General features: G+C 50.0%; 1 long non-coding RNA gene across 1 annotated transcript; it reads left to right on the plus strand.

Moving 5' to 3' along the window:
• Positions 1-1,051: 1,051 nt before the first annotated feature.
• On the plus strand, positions 1,052-17,103 carry LOC115902459. The gene is made up of 3 exons (XR_004060609.1): positions 1,052-1,110; positions 10,816-10,868; positions 15,854-17,103. It is a non-coding gene; the product is annotated as an uncharacterized LOC115902459 (long non-coding RNA).
• The last annotated feature ends 725 nt before the right edge of the window (positions 17,104-17,828 follow it).

Consider the following 17,828-nt stretch of genomic DNA (forward strand, 5'->3'; position numbering starts at 1 on the left):
CTGTCCCCATCTTTCTTGTAAGTTCCCATTGCTATGACCTCATCTCTCTGGCAACGACCTGACCTCTCATTGCCTTCTTTCCTCCAGCTCCTGCATTACAAATTCTTGGGCTTTAGATCAGTGGTTCAGGAAGAACCAGCAGAATGACTGACTGGTAGATGCAATCATTGCAGGCAGTGCCGAGGAGCAGCAAAAGGAATTACACCTGTGTGCCTCCTGCCTTTATCAGCCTCTGGTTTGGAAGGAAGGGAGGCAGAACGGGCTGAACACCAAGCAGCCCTCCGTCCCTGGAGGGAATGACAGCCCAGCCTTTCGTATCTATACTCTTCCACTGTCGAACAATGTGCAAATATTGCATTGCTGGAAGCAAAGAGCAGGCGAGGACGGCTAGGGGATCAGCTCCACAAGCTCGACAGGCTGTCGGGAAGCAGAGTGACTCCGTCTGTGGCCATCGGCTAAAGGCGTGCCCGGCTGGCCCATCCCTTGCCCGGGGCTTCCCTGAAACTCCAGGCACACACGGCCGGACCGCACTCAGTGCCGCAAACCCGCCCCGCGGGGCATCCCCCGGGCTGGGCTGTTCTCCACAGCTCTGCCGGACCCGTCCGTGAGAGCTGTGCTCAAGTGTCGTAGCCCAGGTGTGCTGCTCCTGCTGCATGGGCCCCGAGGATGGCAATGTCCTCCCGCAGCTCGGGGAGATGTTTGTAAGGATCTGGTGCTTGGGAGGCCCGAGCTAACGGGCTGGGCTGGAAACTTTTGGAAGGGACAGGGGAGCGCGGCAGCCTGCCCAAAACCGCGATCAGAGGCGGCCGCGCACCCTCCCCGGCGCCGCCGCTCCCTCCCCCGGCCCCGGGGCGCTCCGGGGTGGGATTCTCCCCCCGAGAGGCTCCCGGACCGCCGAGCGCCGCTCCCGCGGCTCCGGCCATGGGCAGCGGCAGCAGCCGGCGGCGGGGGCCCGCGGGCAGAGCGGGGCAGAGCCGGGACCTGCCGGGGACCGCGCCGGCCGACGGCGAGGGGGAAGCGGCACCGCCCGGCCCCGGCCGCCGAGCCCCGGCCGGCGGGAGCGGCGCGGAGGCGGCGGGAGGCGGCGGCGGGGCCCCGCTCCAGCAGGCGGTAAGTGCCCGCCGGCTCCGAACGGGAACCCCGACCCTCCCGGCGGTGGCCCCGGGCCCCCCAGCGCAGCCCAGCCCAGCCCAGCCAGCCCGGGTGTCCCCGCCGCCCTGGGCAGCCCCGCCGCAGCCGGCGCCACCCGCCGCGGCCGCGGCTTCCTCCGAACAGCGTTACATTCTTTTGATCTTCGCTGCGAGACAGGCTCCAGGCACTCTTTGCGTTTTCCCTTTGCTGCTCTCTTTGCGTTTTCTCTTTGCTGGTCTCCTGTTTTCAGTCTCCGATGCAAGGCAAACACGGTCCCGATAGAGGCCATCCCGTTTTTCGGTCTCCCGGGGCTACTGGAAGTTTCTTTTCCTGACTTGTAGAAATAGGTCGACTTTTTAAAGTTCGGTTCTTGCTTTTTCCTGGGTCGGGCTTGTAAACAGAAGGTTTAAAATGTGAACGTAAAGCTGCCCTTTAATGTTTGCCAATCCGCTGTAACTGCTGTCTGGCTCTTCCTAAAGGCACATTTCAGTCTCTTTAACAAATAATGGATTTGCTTCCGAGGGAGTTGAGATTTATCTTTTGGGCTTTTTTTCCAATCCAAGAATAACAACAGCATATATATCAGCTGGTGATGAGGTCAAAAATCACCGACATCTTTCATCTTAGCTTGGCTTTGGAAGCTGTGTGTTTTTTGTTAGATAAACACTGCTCTCCACAGATACACGAAAGTTGTCAAAATAAAGTAATAAATTCAAAAATTGAAAGAAATATTTAGGACCTAGGAACATTCTGCATTGCATGCCTCAGTTTTGCTCTTTAGAAGGGTATCATTTCCATCACTGAACTGCACATCCGTGGGTTAAGGATTACTTTAATATAAACTAAATTTTCCATTCAGAAACTTGGCAGGGTTCTGTATGAGAACCCTTTATTTAGACAGGTTTTAAAAAAAAAAACCTAGAAGCAAAGTTTGGAAATTGAAGGAAAAAAAAAATAGACGTCTTGTACTGACATACTGTTTTCCTTGGTCTTTAAACTCCAAACCCTCCTGCAGAATGAATGGAGCTTACTCCAGCACTACTTTCTCCTCTGAGGGCCTCTCATTTAGGAGTAATCCTCCTGACTTCTATTTGTCTTTACTTATAGGAATAGAGGCTTCTAAGAGAAGTCTCAGGTAGTTTCAGAGCAAACTTGAAGCTTTTTCTTGGTAGCCCTTTATTTTCCTGAACCTGAGATGGCACAGACAGCAGTCATGGGCTTACTATTCTGACTCCTTGCGGCCTAAAAAGTCACGTGCCTGTGAAAAGGAGGGAGGAAACAGTTTGGAGCACCAGGTTTTGGTTGTTTACTGGGTGCAGTTTAGTCTTTTAGGTTGTTGTGCAAACTGCAGTCCCACCCTTCCCAGGAGGCTGGGGGAGGAGGTTTCTGGAAAGGGATAGCATCTTCATGGCATCACTAGTAATTTTAGGGCAATTTCTCTCAGTCTTGCCAGCTTCTAAAGTCATTTGTAGTTTTCTGTCTTGTGGTAAGGACTTGCTTGTTTTGCCCTGTTCAGTTGTCCAAATTGGAGGATAAGCAAAGAAATTTCAGAGAAGAAAGGATGAGTTAATTCAACAGAGTTAATGGGGGAAAGGTGAGGCAGGAACAGGAAAGGCCAACAAGGAGGTATCACAGTAAGAAGGTCTGATGAGAAGTGGCCCCTGGAGGAGCAGATTCTGGCCAGTGGGAGTAGGAGAGACTTTGACACCAGTCAGAAGAGAGCAGAATTGCAAACAGGACTCATTGTTCTGCTGTCACAGCTGGGTTTCTCCTGGGTGTGATGTGTATCCATGTTGTGTTTCACAGCTACCCTGGCACAATTTGCCATCCAGCAGCGAGCTGGCAGCACTGATGGGCACTCAGGCCAGGTGACAAGGGCTGGTGGAGCATGCAGCTGCCTTTAAAGACTTGAGCCGCCTTTATTATATTCAAATAGTGCTTGGGAGCAAAAAGGGTGAAAGCATATCACACCAGCAGGCTGGGAACCAGATCCTGATTGGAAACCTGCACATGCCTCAGAGCAGACCCCAACACCTCTTGTCAGCATCAAACATCCATTTTCAGCTTTGCTCTCCATTCCAGACAGTTGTATGTGCTACTCCTTGTTTCTTTGTTCAAGACAGAAGATTGTAGTTGAGGTTTTGCAGGTGCTGCTGCAGCACAGAGCAGCAGGGGTGGTAGCTCTTGGTGGAAGCCAGGGCAGAGGCTGTGGCCTCAGGCATTTCCCCATTGGTTTCCTGAAATGGAGGAATAATACAGACGTGTTAGGGTTTCAGTTTTAACAGCTCCTTCCATGGCACCGTATCTCCTGACTGGAGACAGGATGTGATTCCATGAAGCAAATCACCCCGGCTGCAGCACAGGAGTAACACAGCTAGAGGGTGTATTCACCAACTTCTAGAGAGACTATAATATATTTTAAAGCACCCGAGTGTTCAAAGCTTTGCCTGATTTTTTCAGCCAGATGTTTTTTCTGCAGACTGATGTGGCACAGCGTCACCTCGTGGCTGCCAATCCCCAGCTGCAAACACAAAAGGGTCCTAAAGGGACATTAAATGGCATGCCCCATTAGCTTCTTACAGGAACTCAGGTTTATTTTTCTACTCTTGTTAAAATGTGCTTCCCTTAAACAGAAATTTGATCTTTCTGATTCCACGTTGTTAGCAGTTTATTTCAACATTTTCTTCCTGGTTGTGTTAAAAGTCAAAAATGCCCTCAAATCAAGATATTGTGCTACACTTTCATAGGGAGCATGGGGCCTTTAGAAAATGTCATCTCCAGCTGAATATCTGGGACTCCCTGAACTTCCCAAAGTCAGATTATTTCAGATTCTGCAGTTAATGTCCAGTTGTTGATCTGGCAGTTGCTGAGTTAAAGTTCTCCCTCTCTACCCCATTATATTTCTTGTCTTGTTCAAAGCACCTGAAACTTCACCAGAGCCCAGAAGCAGCGAGCTGTGCTGTCCCCTCAGCCAGCATCACCCTCCCAGCACAGCTGTGCTGCACCTGGACTTGGAAAACTGCTGACTAGATGTTTTCCATAACTCCCCCCTTTCACTTGGCAGAGCATGGGTGGCTTTTGCCCTGGAAACTATTTGTGATCTAAAAAGCATGCCAAAGGCATGTGCAGAATAGCTGGGAGCCGCTGTTTTAGTTGGCAGGACAGGAGAAGCGTGGGAACTCCTTGCATCCCTGCCCACTTCCCGTCCACCGCCTGCTCCTAATTCCTTGGCTGGCCAGAGGATGTTGCTGCAGACCAAAGCAAAACTGGGAGTGCTTTGCTTGGGAGTGCTTTGCCTGGGCTGCAGCTGGGGCCTTGCGTCATGTTTGGCACCTACTGGCACCCTAGGTAAGCTGCTTTTTTTAGCCAGCAGTACTGGCTGTGGGTTGGAGAGGCTGATTGCAGCAGTGCTGCCTGTCTCAGCCCCAGTCCTGTGCTGGCAGTGCTGCAGGGTGCTGCCTGTCTCAGCCCCAGTCCTGTGCTGGCAGTGCTGCAGGGTGCTGCCCTGCTGTGGTAGCAGCAGTGCTGCTTGTCTCAGCCCCAGTCCTGTGCTGGCAGTGCTGCAGGGTGCTGCCTGTCTCAGCCCCAGTCCTGTGCTGGCAGTGCTGCAGGGTGCTGCCCTGCTGTGGTAGCAGCAGTGCTGCCTGTCTCAGCCCCAGTCCTGTGCTGGCAGTGCTGCAGGGTGCTGCCCTGCTGCTGCACCTGAGGGCTCTGCACTGATAGCCTCCTCCCCGGCCATGGCAGCAGATTGGCATTTCAGCTCAGACTGATCCGCTGGTCCAGTTCATGGAGTGTTTGTGAAGAGGGATTTGGGAGGAGCAGAGGCAGGGAAAGAAGCACTGGCATACATTTTTCAGAAACACTGCACTATTAAACTACACCCCATGGACCAGCACTGCAGAGACCACACTGCTCCCATGTAGATACTTAATGTGGCTCAGTCACTCCTTGGATGTGAGTTGCACCTGAACTGTACTCAGAGTCTGTATTTCTGCTGCATTTCAGGGCTGTATCCATATGGTGAACTGTACCATAGCAGCTGCCTGGCACTGGAGCATGATGGTCTGCCCCACTGAGCTGGCATGATTTCTGGTTAGGACCAGCTTGTCATCTCTCAAATAATGTCTGGGCATTGCTTAGGGACCAGCACAGGAACATCTCAAAGAGAGCTTGAATTTGGCCTCTCAGTTTTGGAGACAATGTTAGTAGTCAACTGCAGCTGGCTGGTTTCAGTGCAGCTTGGGAGCAGCTCTAGAGCCTCCAAAGGTACATGGCTCCAGATCACCCTGTGGAAGGTTCCAGGAAAGGGTCTTCTCACCCAGCTTATTCACAGCTGCTGGAGCTGACAGAAAGTAGGGGGTTAAGGGCTGGCAGGGCCATGAGGAACTTGCACTGGACTGGGGGGAGTGGGAAGCTGCACCCCAGGAGTGCTGGTTTATGCATGCAGCAGAGAGAAATAGCTCTTGCTTCCAGCTCTCAGCTCTGCCTTGCACCCAGGAGCTGCTGCCCTAAAGGATGGCTGAGCTGTGTGAGCAATGACTGTCAAATCCTTCCACCCCACATGTCATGACATTAAATTAAATGTGGATACATGCTGGATGAGCTTAATATCCAAGCCTTTAAACTTGGAGGAGGGGGTGATGTAGGGCTTTGTGGCACAGCAGACGTCAGCACAGGCATCCTGTGCTGAGAATGGGGTGGAATACAAGGAGACACGCCACGGTCTAGATGAGTAATAAAAAGATGACTGCAAGCTGCAGAAAGGAGAGGCTGACTTCATTTAACTCTTACCAGGACACAGGCCAACCAGGCCAGCAATTACTTATTTAGCTGTAGGATAGGAACACATAATATTAAAGCGTCCTGACATGCACATCATCCTAAACCACAAAAAGGGCTAATACTAATTATCTGCTGAACTTGCAAGACACCCATTGCAGCACTTCCCAGCCGGCTGGGTGGGGTCAGTGTTTATTGTGTCTCACAGCCCAGGGCAGCCTGTGCTCCACTCCGTGCCTGCTGCCCGGCACACGGTGTCACCCAGGCACCACCGAGCCAGGTGGCCTGTGCCTGCAGGAACTGGGAGCAGCTCCCAAACTGTGGAGACTCTCATGGCAGGGAAAAGGCAGAGGCTGGAGGTGCCTCTTGTTTTCAGTTGCCACCATTTTTGATTCATGCACTGGATGAAATGTTGGTAGACATCTACGTGTGCCGGTTCCAAATTCTCTTGGGAAATAAGTATTGCTGCTGACAGATCCCTTGGAAAAGGTGGGAGCAGGTTTTGCACAGAGAAGCAGATTTTGCTAACCAGAGCTGCACTATCCTGATGACGAATTAATTCTGTCTTCCACCCACACAACACGTACGGCTCGTAATACGGAGGAGTCAGCCACAAGGGAAGAAAAAACAGACAACCTACTGTACAATCCAAACCCCTCCCTAGAAGGTTCCAAACCAATCCTTTGCACAGAAGTATTGGAAGCTGGGTTCTCACTGTGGGAAAAACATCATCAAAGCACTCCTCAAGAACTCTGTTTCCCTTGGTGCTGAGGATGAATAATGTTCTTCACCTGGTGGAAGGAAACTCGGGCCTCAACAGTAGTCCAGTGATGATGGATGAGGAGCTTCACTGTGGGATGCAGTCCCAGGAGAAGTCAGCCATCAGAGCTCAGCATGCTGTTCTCCTGGCACTGCTTCTTGCTCTTGTTGCGTGTGGGAGATTGCCAAGAAACAACCATAAATAACCAGGAGAGAACTGTCTTACCTCACTGTCAGCTTTCTCACATACCCTTGTCTCCACTTGGACCCAGAAGCTCTTTCTAGAGTAGTTCAGCCTCTTCCAGAGAAAACAAAGTGTTGCCAAAGATCAGGGACTCTTCTGAAAGGATGTGGAATACCTTTTGACAGGTATTACACTAAAACTCTATTAAAAACTGGCAACATCTTTTGTAATTTTTTGACAAAAGCAGCTAGGATGTAAAACACAGTGTACAACAGGTACCTTTCCTGGCTCCCGAAACAGAAGCTACTAAGGGCTCACCTGGAAGAGATGTTCACCCAGAGCCATGAGAGAGGTGTCCTTGCTGCAGCTCTCCTCACCTGCTGAAGCACGGGAGCCAAAGGTGACCACAGCAGCACAAAGCCCTTGCAAGAGGCAGGGAAGAACTGAGCAGTTCGCTGCCATGCACCTCTCTGTCTGCCTCTCAGTGTCTGAGACCATGGTGTTTAAATCTCAACTCCTGTCCATCCCCCATGAGAAGCAGCTGAGGAAGGAATGTAGTGAAAAAATATCCTTGCAAATTAAAATCAGGTGTCATGCAATACCTGGAGACACCCAGGTGGACATTTCTACCCAGGGGATGGCACACACAAGCCTGACCAATACCAACAGATTTTAATTGGCACAAAACTGTGTGTCAAGCCCCTCAGCAGTGGGGCATGGCCCCTCCATAGCTCCCACACTTTCCAGCACCAGTCCTGTGCGTGACCTTGAGGCACCACAGGTTTGAGCTATTCTGAGAGCATGTACATGATCTTACTGAGGAATCACTTGATCCCATCCAGCCCTGCAGAAACACAGCAGAGCAACAGGCAATGGCTCTCCATTGCAAGCTTTTCCACACCTCTCCCTGGTTCCTTTGCCTCCTGTTGGTGGTTAGGTTTCCTTCCTTTGGTTCCTTTTTACTTAGGGATTCTTTTTCCCCATAAGTTGCTACAAAACACTAACAACGGGGTACTTCAGAAAAAAAAAGTGGCCACGCTCAGGGCAGCAGGGCATCTGGCTGCACTTCTCTTACCTGAGAGTTTCTCTCTGAGGGGCAGACATACTGTGAGAGTCGGGCAGGTAAAGGACGGGGCTGGGGCAGGTTGAAATAAACAGGGCAGGAGATCTTTCTCCTTTTTAATGCCTTTATTAAAAGCGATCAGCTCAGGTGAAGAGAACCGACGGGAACCGACGGGTCCGCGCTCACGCCGCCGCTGCTCCCAGGAATGGCACAGAAGAGGAAGAGTGCAGCTTTGTCCACTGGTCTGTGGGCAGAGCTGGCGCTTCCGTCCTCAGGAGAGCATCAGGACATTCCCTGTTTTTTTGATTTGACATTTGAGGTCCTCTGTCCAGCCGACATACTTTAGGTTAGGGTGAGGGGTAAAAAGGGTCTTAGTGGATACTGGATTCTGTTGCTCGCATCTAGACATCACTTCGATCTGTCAATTTTGTGTTGGCTCGTTGTTTTAGGGGTTTTTGGCTAGGTTTGCATGCTGGATTCCATGTCATTTGCATGCCAACTCGATGTCCCTCCTCTTTACCGTCTGAATACAATCTTCCGGGAAGCAGCAGGGTGCCACTCTGCAGAAGGGGGAATTCTTAACCATCAACGACAGGTAGTTAACGAAAACGACAGGTGATGACAATAACAAATAGTTAGAGCTCCACCTTGGCAGCAACTAGCCCAACCTGGGAACTCTGCAACCTTTTAAAAAAATGGGCAGCTTTTCTACTCATAACAAGGTGCTGGCTCGCTCTCTCGGCTTCGGAGGAGCGCGGTCGGAGCTGCTGCCTGGGGAAGGGAATTTGCTGCCGCTGCCAGAGCCCAGCCCAGAGCTGCCTCTTCTGCCGTGGGGTGAGCCTCTGCTCGTGAGAGCAGCCACTGAACTGGCACCTTATTAACCCTCACCTCACTAAAGCAGGGATCTGTCCTTGGGTGCCCAGGATCCTGAGCTCGCCTCTCCCTGCCCCGCTGGGAGCCAGGCCGCCGCTGTCCCACCCCTGCTGTCTCTTTGGCACTGCTCTGAGCTTTCGCTGCACAGTAGCCCCGCACCCCCTGCCTGCTGAGACATCCTGCTGGCCCATCTCTGCTTCCCAGAGTCCTTCTGGGGCACCGGGATCGGCTGCCCCGGGGCTTTGTGAAGCAAACCCTCTCTTCTCCTCCATCCCTTCCCATCTCGGCCGAGCCGCCATTGCAGCGTGCTCCCCGAGCCCGCGCCACAGCGCCCCCTGCAGGCGGGGGGAGTCACTGCACCTGCCTCGCCCACCGGGAGCCCGCAGCGCCCCTGCTGGCCGTGCCCGGAACTGCGCCACAGGGGAAAGCGCAGCGGCTGAGGCGGCCGGGCCCGGGTTTGTGTCTGTGTGGTGTTAGTGCCAGAGCTGCTGTGTTTTGTTTGCTTTATCATACACACCAGCAAAGACCTGTTATTCCTATTCTCATATCTTTGCCTGAGAGCCCCTTAATTTCAAAATTATAGTAATTCAGAGAGAAGAGGTTTACGTTTTCCATTCCAAGGGAGGCTCCTGCCTTCCTTAGCAGACACCTTCTCTTTTTTCTTGTACAAAAAATATTTTCCTCTTCTCCACACTGATGGAGCAGCTTTTCATTTCTGTTTTCTGGAAGACCCTGATTTGGTGCTACCTGTTTAACTTGGTGGTGGTGTTGTGGGGTTCAGGGTAGTTTGTATGAAGGAGGCCCACCAGCTTCAGGACTGCATCTCAGAAAAGATAATGACAAGCCAGGATGCAAAGCCATGTCCCGCTCCCTTTCCCTGTGACAATACAGTGAAAAGATAAAAAAGATCATAGATATATTATTATCAGTAGTACTCTGACTACAGAGGATTCATTTTATTACTGACCCAGCAGGGGACAAATGGTCCCATCCCGGCCCCCATTTTAAATACCATTAGGTTTGGCTTTGGTTGCTCCCCAAGTATCCCATTAAAAGCCTGGGGATTCCAGCATAAGGAAGATGGATGTTTCACCCCAGATGGATAATTTTTCCAGGAAACATCTTTGTCAGGTGAAAATTGGGTTGATGTGGCTGTGAATTCCTCCCTTAGCAGGTATTTTCATACTATTACCTGCGGCAGTGGGCATTCGTGGAGAACTGGGAGGTTTAACAGGTCAGCGTTCAGGGATTTAGGTTCTGTAGCCAGCTTGTCACCCAGCTGTCCTGAGTGCTGAAACAGAACCAGCAGAACAGGGCTAGGAAAGGAGATTCTTTTGTACCTGTATTGTCTCCACAGAGGTTGTTTGGAGGTTTAAACCAAACCAGGGGGTTTAAACCAGGACATGTTGCCCACTGTAGACAGAGATAGGTTTCATAGGAAGAAATAATGGTTTGGGTTGAAAGGGAGCTTTGAAGATTAGCTAGTTTCAACACCCCCATCATGGGCAAGGACAGCTTCAACTAGACCAGATTGCTGAAAGCTCCATTCAGCCTGGCCTTGCACATTGCCAGGGATGGGGCAGCCGCAGCTTTTCTGGGCCACCTGTTCAGTGCCTCACAACCCTCACAGTAAAAATTTCTTCCTAAGATCTAAATCTGCCCTTTCAGTATGAAACCATCATCCGTTGTCCTGTCACTACAGATCTTGCAAACAGCCCCTCTCCATCTTTCTCGTAGATCTCCTTTAAGTAGTGAAAGATTGCAGTAGGGTTTCCCAGAGCCTTCTCTCCTCCAGGCTGACCAACCCCAACTACCTCAGCCTGTCCTCACAGGAAAGGTGCTCCATGCCTCTGAGCATTTTCATGGCCCCCTCTGGACTCACTCCAACAGGTCTGTGTCCTTCCTGTGCTGAGAACACCAGACCTGGATACAGCACTGCAGGTGGGGTCTCACATGAGCAGAGTAGAGGTGGAGAATCACCTTCCTTGAATTCAAAATATTTTAACTGTCTTGTCTTCTATCCTAGGCTTTGTCAACCAGAAGCCCACCAAGCCCAGAGAACAACAACCTTGACCAGCAGTGAGTATCCCCTGCTTTCATGGTATCTTCAGCATGGGAAAAGCACATGGAAATAAGGGGCCATTATGCTTTTTCTGCATTCCTAACACTGTACAGAAGAGCTGAGAATGGTGTGAAGTGGTTTATAGCCCTAAATATTCTGTCCTTTTACTTATTTGCAAATTAAAAAAAAATCAGGTGATGCTTGAAAAGATTCAGGCTACAGTTCAAGTGTAGTATAGAGGTCATGAGCAATCAGAATTTTGGGTGTCCACATGTCAGAGAGGCACATTGGAGTAGTTAGTGCAAAGCTGTGGAGAATTGCTCCAACAAAGAGCTCAGGCCCTGATTCACCTGTGGTCAGCATTTGGAAAAGGAGAATAATGTCTCTTTGCTCCCCAGGAATCTTAACAGAAAGCCCATCAGATGCTCCAATGCTACACCAGTTAGAGACAAGAGTGTCCCTCGGGGATGGGGGAATGTTGGGGACTTGCTGCTCTGAGTGCCAAACAAAAGAAATCTGAGATTTTCCGCAAGCAAAAGCTGCCCAGCAGAGTGAGCCTCTGAGTGTGCCTGCACCAGGAATGGGGACAGTTTAACACATGCTAAAAAAACAGGTGAACAGGCTTGGAAAACCATCTTAAAATATCACCTCCTTACATTAAAGAACAACTCTCTCCAGCATTAAGCTCTGACTGTCATGCAGCCCCTCTGCTCCTGCAGCACTCAGAGCAGACTAACCTGCAGATGCTGGGCATGGGCTGTGTGACCCACTAGCGCCCAGCAGTGCTGCTGTGTCAGCAGAGCCCAGGCACTGCTGCTGCTCCCCCTCCCACTGCTGCTCTCCCTCCCAGCTGGCAGGGAGCTCACCTGGCAAGGCTTGTACAGGTGCTCTTGCAGGGACTTGAGCCTCTCCTGTGCTTTCCAGCATCCTCAGTGAGCTTTGGGGCTGTGATGGCAGCTGAGCATTCTCCTCCTGGGGTGTACAGCCAGCCCTGCCAGGCCCCTGTGCAGCTCCCCAGGTGCCCACTGGCCCCTCACAGCCTGCCAAGGCTTTCCTTCTCCCGCCCTCTTTGATGTGCAAGAGGAAGGTTTGAGACAGCAGAAAATGTTTTCTGATCTGGGATGCCAGAGCAGGAGATTATTTTAATTTAGATAACGTTTACTTTATACCCACTGCAGTCCCATAGCACAGCTCATGTGTGAAGTGCCTGTACTGCCTGAGATAAGCAGACTTGCAATTTCTGCTGGCAAGAGCTATGCAAACATTTTTTTGGAAATGGCCCAGCACCCAACAAATTTTTGAAGACATCAAATCAATTAAAATCAAATCAAGCCACAGAAAGAGAGGTTAATGTGCATGCGTAGGTGTCTCATCCTTCACATTTCTGTGGCTGGAATCATTCTAGGTAAACACTTTACAAACAGCAAAAGTCAGCCTTGTCTTGCTGGAGTTGCTGACTGAAGAAATTCCCGTAAAGCCAATTAAAGGAGAAGCAAATGCCAAGGAAGTAAAGAAGAACTAGATAGGCAGTCACGCGAGAGAGAGGTGGGTGTGCACTGCTGTCCTAGCACGTGCCCCTGTGACACCACATGAGCATCTGAACCAGTCCCTGCTCAGTACTTTGGATGTGCTCCCGCTTGGGCTGTGTTACCTCTCATCCTCACTCCCCCAAAATCTTTTGGGAACTGCTCTCCAGCGTCTGGTGGTTTAGGGGTGGATGACACAGCCCAGGCACACAGGAATGATTTTATAATTGCTGCCAAGGCTCGTGGCACTGGCACAGTTACCAGGGCGTTGTTCTGACCCATTTTTCAGCTGCTAGGCCTTGCAGAAGGCATTTTAATGATTAACCCTGGACTTGCCCATCCTCAGCAAAATGATAAAAACATTGGCCTAGATTCACCCCAACCTAGTTTTCAGCCACTTAACTCAGGTTTGTGCCTGGGAGCTTGTCACCCATCAGGGCCATTGTCACAGGAAGCCTGCAGGCAGCTCTCCCCCACACCAGGCACCTGCCTGACACCAGGGTATGGCACTGACAGCCATCCCCACGGCTGGGATCTTGCTCAAAAGTGTTTTTGCTCACTATTGGTCTAATTTTGTCCTTTGCATTTCCTTCTCCACATTGCATAGTTCATTGTCTTTACAATTAACAAACCCACCCATAACTCCTGCTTCCCTTAAGAAACCTTAAACACTGAGAAGCCTGTAGCTGAAAGGAAGCACATTTCTTGCTTTCCTCTTTCCTAAATTGCTCTGCTCCAGCCTCTTAAATCACTTTTATTGCTGCTTTCTACACTCCCTCCAAGCTGTTAAGAACATTTTAGCAGTGAGGCACCCAGAAGCCTGCCCAGTAATCCTGATGGAGCTGCACTAGCCTTCTTTTTCCTTGCTGTCCTATCACACTGCTAGTTCCCCTCTTGTTTGCTTTTCAACTAACTCCTTCTCTCTCAGCTTTGCTTCTTCACAGATTCCTCTCCCTCCCCAGAACATCTGGGGTTTGAAAATCTTTCCACTCAAGGTACTGACCTGTTATTTTCCTGGCTGGAAGGTCTAACAGCCCTCAGGTGGACTCAGTGTGTGTGAAGCCAGGCTCTGCAGCCCTGGCACGAGGTGACAAGAGGAGCAAGGTGCCTCCTCTGGTGCTGGAGCAGCTGGAGGAGCACGGGAGCAGGCCTGTGGGCCACCAGCTTTTGTCCTGTGCACATCATGAGCTTGGGATTTCCCTGCCTCAGCTGCTCACTGAATTCTAGGATCAGCAGAAAGAGCTGCACCAACATGCCTTTGAGATGGAGGTTTAGGTTGGGATGGCCTCGGGAGGTCTCCAGTCCAATCTCTTAGCTCTGGCTCCAGGCTGGATCAGCTGTGAAGTCAGAGGAGAATGCTCCAGGCTTTGTCCCATAAGGTGTTGAAAGCCTCCAAGGATGGAGCCTGTGCAACCACACAGTCTGTTCATCTGCTTTCTGTCCTCAGGGTACAGAAGTTTCTCCTTTTATCCAGATTAAAGCTCTCATTTTTTATTTCAGTTTTCCTGTATTAAATGATACAGATCTTTGCCACAAATACAGAAATAGCATGAACAGCAGCTTGCTTTTCCTTTGCATTTGAAAGAAATGCAGCCCTCTTTTTTCCTCTCATTTCTGGGGTGTGCATAGGAAGTAGAGTCTGCTTTTGTTTTTTCTAAAGCACATCTGTGTCTCAACGAGTTTTACCTGGAGATTTTCTCTATGCAAACCAAAGCATGGAGAATAATTAACAGTGGGAAATTATGTAACTGCTAAGAGAAACAATGGCTCTTCTGTGGGCCTGCAAGCAAGCTGCCAGGAGCTCTGCCTCTTATTCATCACGTAACATAAAATTAGTTAGAGGATTGTCACAATGCAGAGTTTAAGTCAGTAAATTGTGTGTTTTAACTCAGATTTCTGCACTTCCTTTTCCCATTATTGCTTTGTAAATGCTGCTGTATGGTTCGAGCTCTTGGACCTGTAGCTTTCTTCTCAGGTCTTACCTAGTGCAGTGGAAATCGGATACCCTGCAGCCCTCAGCAGGAAAATGAATAAATGGAAAAAGCAGAAGAGTCCAGTCGCTAAATGCTGCTTGCTGCTAGTAGAACTTGCTATCAAGGGCATAGTGCAGTGTAAGTAACTGTAGAATAGCTACACTGCCCAGTGTCACCAGCTGGCCATCAGGTGACTCCAGGAAAAACACCAGGCTATTTCTGACACATGGGGGGCATGGCAAACACAGCGTGGTCAGAGCAGCTGGGCTGGGCAGGAGCCTGAGGATGCTGCCTGGCCCAAGGAGAGCAGTGTGAAAGCACCTCCTCTGTAGGACAAAGTGTCCTTAGAAAAGCATTTCAGGGTTCTTTTCTTCAATTCTGACTGTACATTTATGTACCTGCTTTGGGGCAGTTTCTGTGATTTTGTCTAGTAATCAGGTCCTCAGTTTTTTTCATTAAAGGATGCTAATGGATGAGTTTTATTCATCCCAGCTGCAAGAGCAGTGGTTGGGATAGATCTCATCCTTAGAGGAGTTCAATAGATAATGAGTCTGGGACGGATCTGGACCCATGCTAGTGGATATGAAAATCTCTCTTTGTTGGCAATGAGCTAACTGACACACAAAAACAAACATTTATTTCTTGTTTACTTGTTCTTCACTAGTGGATGGTCACAAAGTCTTGGTTGACATGGCATGGCAGAGTACTTTACAGTTTGGATTTACCAGCTCAGTTCTCCACCTCACCGTGACCTCCATTCTGAGGAGCCATGTGTTCCAAGCCTGACAGCCTGGCTTGCTCACCTCCCAGAGCTCTACAAGGCCAAGGAGGGGCACTCCTTGTTAGCTGCTGGCTCCTCTCTTGAGTCCTGGAGGGCAAAACCAAGTAGGCTTAATTGGTGGCATGAGGTACAGTGGTCAAAGCCTGCAGAAGACCTGTCACTGTTCTCCCTTATGCAGGTAGGGACAAATTTCTCTTGTACCCAACAAAAACCACCTCTGATAACACCAATAAACCCCATACCAGTTCCCTTTGAGTCATTCATCAGCTCCCACTCGTGGGAGGGTTGTGCTGATGTGGAAACAAAAGCTGTAAGAGCAGTTTGAGGGAGCTGCATTCATATTTTGGTTGAAACTCAGATTCCTTATGAATGTGAACAAAATAATCTCTTTTTGCATAAAACCTTAAAAGTAGCATAAAGATTACACTGTCCTTTAGCTGAGCCTGGAGCCTAACTCAAAAGGTTCTGGGAGCTTGATCCTGGAGCACTGTAAGGGTTGTACTGTAATGAACTCCCAGACTGAACTGGTGCCAAGTGATAGCAAATGTCAGCAGGCAATGTGCCAGTGGGGTATGGGAACCAGACGTGACAGAGTATCTGTGTCTCAGCCAGCCACATGCAGCTCAATCTTTCCATTCACAAAAAAAATGAAGCAAGGATCTTGTATCTTCAGAGCCTGATTGTCTCTCATAACACCACTAACTCACTCCTTTCTGTGCTAGGTGCCCAGAAGGCAGCAAGAAGCCATTGGGGCAGCCCACGATTCTGTATGATTACTCGGAGGAGGAGCTGATGGCCAGCATCGAGCGGGAGTACTGCCGCTGAGCCCCACGGAACGGCAGGCACAGCCTGGGGCCAGGCTGAGCACAGGTCTTGCGACACCACAGCTGCACCGGAGAGCGGGCTCTGGAGGGGACTGGAGCATCAGGGGCTGCTTGGGAAGCACTGAGGAGAAAGTTCACCTGATCAGCTCCTAGTGAGAGCAGGAAGATCCTCACCAGCTGCTGATTGGTGCCACTGCAAGAGGGACCAATTCATCTTAAGAATTGATATTTAGAAGCTCATTTCTAAATGCTGTTTTTAAATGAACGTGTGCTAGAATTAATGTCATCCTAGAGGTGTTGAAATGTGGTGCTTTGAAGGAAGATCCTGCTTTGAACCTAGTAAAAAATTGCAGCAATATCATCCGATTCAGAACTTAAGGAGATGTTGAAGGAAATTCATGTTTTTTGCCACTTAAAATGTGCCAAATTGCACTTGTGCAAGCCTCAGGTTCAGGTCTGAGTTTGGTACTGTCTCTTTCAATCTGGTCCCCAGTATGGGAGATAAGAGGAAAAGGGGATTGAGCCCACCATCTAGTGCATAGGCAGTGTAATCCCAGAGTTCAAATCCCACCATACTGCCAAATGAGGCTCCTGGCGGCCATCAGGGAACACAGAATTTGGATGATCCCTTTGGAGCAGGGCCCCAGTATGTGTCCTACCTGGGTGTGGATCCATCCCAGTGATGGGAGTGAAAGCAGGAGGCACATCCCCATTTCAGTCATCCTCCTCAAGGGGTACTTGCATGCTCTTGTAGAGCAGCTGTTTGGGATCAGTTTTCAGAATTGCTGTTCCTGGCCCTTCCCTAATATTTCTTGTCCTACGAGAAAAATCACTGCATTTTACCATTAGCGGACTGCAAAGTAAACCAGAAAGTTCTCTCTCCTAAGGAAGTAGTATTTTCAATGCTCCCAGGCAGGGAAGCCTGGTATTTTGGGTTTCTGCTTTTATTATATCTGCATGTTAACATATTATGAGTATCTGCTTATTATCAGAAGTAGAAAATTACTTTATTTCTGTCTTCTGCTGAAGCATAAAAGGCATCAGATGAAATTTTCATTACGTGTAAATGCAAGAAAAAACTGCAGGACACCTCTTAAGATGCTGTATTTTAAGTACTTCATGATTTCTGAGACCTGTGAAACACAAATAAATACATCTATACTCTGAAACCCTCAGTGAAGACATCAAATGTTCTGAAAAAGGCTCTCTGAAAAATCATGCTCTGGTACCTGCAGAGACTTAGCAGGATGCATCCCTGGGGGATGGCAGGTAGGATTCCTGCAGGATGCATCCCTGGGGGATGGCAGGTGGGATGCCTTGAGGGGGGCACTAGATCACAGCCCTGGCACACAGTGTCACACCCCAGTTGTGTTCCCTGCAGCTGCCTTCAGCAAGGCTGGACGCTGGGAGCTGGGGAGCACCCAGGCAGCATGGAGTGGGCAGTGGGAGTGAGCCAAGCTCTCACAAAGCTGTGCTGCATGCTTGGAGGCAGCAGCTCCCAGCACACCAGCTGGGGTGTGTTGATAGGACCAGGGATAATGGTTTTAAACTGGAAGAGGCTAAATTTGGGTTGAACATAAGGAAGAAGTTGTTCACTGTGGGGGTGTTGAGGCACTGGAACAGGTTGTGAGTGCCCCATCCCTGGAAGTGTTTAAAGCCAGGGTGGATGGTGCTCTGAGCAACCTGGTCTAGTGGAAGATGTCCCTGCCCATGGCAGGGGGATGGGACTAGATGGTCTTTAAGGACCCTTCCAACTCAGGCTGTTCTATGATTCTGTGATGCCTTGGTAGCCCAGAAATAGCTGGAGAGCAGATGTCCCTGCATTGTTGGGAGAAGTTGGGTGGGCCCTCTGGAGCAATGGCTCTCTAACCCT

The sequence above is a fragment of the Camarhynchus parvulus genome, chromosome 3 (genome assembly GCF_901933205.1).
Source record: "Camarhynchus parvulus chromosome 3, STF_HiC, whole genome shotgun sequence".
NCBI lineage: Eukaryota > Metazoa > Chordata > Aves > Passeriformes > Thraupidae > Camarhynchus > Camarhynchus parvulus.